This window comes from Echinops telfairi, unplaced genomic scaffold, assembly GCF_000313985.2.
Source record: "Echinops telfairi isolate 266 unplaced genomic scaffold, ASM31398v2 ScPeMD7_7424;HRSCAF=8462, whole genome shotgun sequence".
Taxonomy (NCBI): domain Eukaryota; kingdom Metazoa; phylum Chordata; class Mammalia; order Afrosoricida; family Tenrecidae; genus Echinops; species Echinops telfairi.
Window position 1 is genome coordinate 56,177,610 of NW_022111324.1, and position 3,706 is coordinate 56,181,315.

Consider the following 3,706-nt stretch of genomic DNA (forward strand, 5'->3'; position numbering starts at 1 on the left):
GATTTTTAAAACAAAATTAATCCAATTCAGTATGAGACAAATAGGTCTAGCAAGCACAGAGGGCAGGATGGCAGCTGAGTTTAGATGAGTGCTTTCCCTCCCATGGTCCCCTGGCTTCCTGCGTGACCCTCCCTCCGTACTGAGATTCTGAGTGACAAAATCAAACCAAACTCATTGCCACCCCACTGAGTCGGTGCTGACTCACAGCGACCCCACAGGACAGGGTAGAACGGCCTACCCCTGTGAGTTTCTGAGACTGTGACTCTTTTAAAAAAATTATTTATTAAAAGATCATTTTATTGGGGGCCCTTACAGCTCTTATAACAATCCAGACATCAATTGTATCAAGCATATTTGTACGTATGTTGCCATCGTTATTTTCTAAACATTTACTTTGCATTTGAGCCCCTGGTATCAGCTCCTCTTTTTTCCTTCCCTCCCCTCCCACCCGCATGACCCCTTGATAAATTATACATTGTTATTATTTTCATATCTTACACCAACCACTGTCTCCCTTCCCCCACGGTTTCTGTTGTTCCTCCCAGGGAAGTGGGGAATATGTGTCAGCCATTGTGATCAGTTTCTCCTTCCTCCCCTCCTCTCCCCACTTACCCCTACCCTCCTGGTGTTGCTACTCCCATTCCTGTTCCTTGTTCGTTTGTGTGTCGTGGGCTCTTTTCTCGTAACTGTATCAGTGTACATGCTCCACTCTAGCCCGCAGTGAAAGGCAGGACAGGGGTCATGATAGTGGGGGGTGAGGAAGTCTCAAGGAGCCAGAGGAATAGTGTGTGTTTCATCAGTGCTATATTGCACCCTGGTTGACTCATCCCTTCCTTCTGATCCTTTTGTGAGAGGATTTCCCATTGTCTACAGATAGATTTGGGGTCTCTGCTCCAACTCCTCTCATTCCCAACAATATGGTTTTGTTTGTTTGTTGTCTTCTGATGCCTGTTACCCGATCCCTCAAGGTCTCACCGGCTGGTGTGCTTCTTCCATGTGGGCTTGTTGCTTCTCTGCTAGTTGGCCACTTATTTAACTTCAAGTCTTTAAGACCGCAGAACCGATATTTTTTTATAGCCTGGCACCATCCACTTTCTTCACATTTGCTTGTACACCTATTCTGTCTTCGGTGATGGTGTCAGGACAGTGAACATCATAGAATGCCAGATTGTTAGAACAAAGTGTTCTTGCATTGAGTAGAGGCCCAAAGTCCATCCACTACCACAGTGAATTGCCATATAAATATATGTACATAAGTTAATACTTCTATTTTATGAATTAATGTATTTACATATGTGCACACCTATGTTTATACCTCTATCCATATCTTTGCTTCCTAAATCTTTCCTCTGTTTCCTTTTACCTTCTTCCTAACCCACCATCACAATTGCCCTTCTTCTGCCTCTTAGTAATTACTCTCAAATAGATTGCTGTTGCTCTGACACCCCCAGGATTTCTATATCCTTCTCTTTGTTGATTTTAATTCCTTAGTTGTTCCCCTGTCTATGGCATTGTTTGCTCACCACTTTCTTCCCCTGTCTCCTCCTCTTCCCAAGTCCCTCCAGAACCAGATCTCATTGCTTTCTCCTGGAGCTTGCCTCCCACGCTGTGTTAGGGTTCTCTAGAAAAACAAAACTAAGACACTTACGATTTTAGATAGATAGATGATAAATAGATAAAAAATAAACAGCTAATTAGTCCACAGAGCATTACAAATGGCTCAGTTCAACTCACTTCCATGAGACAGTTAATACACTGGCAGTCCTTCAACTCACGAGGGCTGCTGGGTGCAAGTCAAGGAAGCAGAGAGCTGAGTCTTCTGTAGAGCAATACAGGCAGTCCAGCCACAGGCAGCAAACAGCAAGGCAGGTCACCAACAGTCAGCCAGATGACAGGGTCCAACAATCCCCAGCTCAAGTGATGTATACACCAAGAATGTGGTGAAGCAAGTCTTAAAGGAACCTCAGACTATAGTGACACAATCCGTGGGTTGGGTTCCCACAGGTAGTGCAGCTCGCAAGTTGCGGCAGAGAACTAGCTAAGGTAGTCAAACACTTGTCCAATCATCAGAGAGCAAGAGACAGAAAGGTGAGTCTCACTGCGCCATTTATCTCCTTGCCCTTCAATTAAACTGCAACCTTATTAACCCCACATGTGTTTATTGGTCAGGTTGGCACAATAAACCTACCTATCACACATGTCTACCTTATATAGGTAGGCAAAACCAATAATAATGGAGACAAAACAAAAAGAAAACAACAGATTGAATAAAGAGAGAAAAAAAAATGACTAGGGGGGTGGGGAGCATACATAATTCCAGGTCTGTCTGCTGACCTTTATGACTATTTCCCCACTGGTGCTGGGAGAATTTCAAGAACTTCCCCTCTTAGCCAGAAGTCTATTTTGGGGGTCCCTCAGGGGCTTTGTGACTGTGTTTTGCTCCCACTGCTGATTTGGTACATTCCCTTCTTGGTTCACCCTGCTGTGGGGGGGTTCAGACAGGACAAACTGCCCACCGCGTGTTTCCAGTATTGTCCTCTGTCGTGGTAGGCTCCAGTGAGGGGACATCATGTCTCGAGCTCTTGTCGGCAGGACAGTCCTCTCTGTGCCTTAGCAGCACCATGCGGGGACGTCATCTCGAGACTTTATCTTTGTACACAATTCTTTTTTATTTGTAATGTATTACAAATAATTGATCTGCAGGAACACCGGTGACCACCTCTTATACGCTCTTATACTCAAATGCCCAGAACTCTCTCACTCATGTATGTCAATAAAGTCATCTGTTTTCTTTAACCATCTGTCTTTTCCTCACTCCTGTTTGTATATATCCTGCCCCGACAGAAGGCCATTTGTCTTCCGTTCTACTGCTTTCTCCTTCACAATCCATCCTCTGTGTTGCTCCAGGGCCACTGCCCTTTTGCTCCTCGAGCGTGGAGGAGGAAGTGAAAAAAGAAGGCAGACTGTAACAACCCCCACAAGCACGTTAGTCACCTTGATCTTATTATAATGATTTTAAAGTCACACTACTTTAGAGCCACACCTTGTATGTACCAGAACATAGAATTTCTAGGAGCCGCATAAATCACCTAGCCACCGTATTGAGTGGATCAATTAGACTAACCGCACATTACCAAGTTAATCAACCTGTCCCAATTCTGATTCCTCTCCATTATTTATGCCAAACTTCTTGGGAATTTCCTGAGTAAATCATTTGTAATGGATTGTCTTTAACACATGCAGATAAGTTCCATTTATTTTTTTCCAAAAATTTCCTATTCCATCTGACTGAAGAAAAGACTGTTTCGCAAGATTTTGGCAACTAACAACAACAACAAAAGTAAATGGCTCAAGCAGGGGGAGCAGAGTAATGAAACTCCCGGGGAATACCAAAAATAGACTTGGGAGACAGAGTGTGGCACCCCATCAGACTTGACTGGAAAACACTCATAAAGGTCAACAAACAGACCTTGAACTATTTATAGGCTTTTCCATTTTTGTCAGTAGCTTTCTTTTGTTATTGTTATTTTGTTCTTGCTTTCTGCTGCTGTTGTTATTGTTTTGTCGGTTTTGACTCCCTTTGTTGTTTTATTTGGCTTTGCCTTGTTTTTGCATTTATTAATATATCTGCATGTCTATCAAGATAAGATAGGCAGGATAAATAATTCAGAGATGAAAAGAATGGGACCAATGGTTCTGGGGGGGA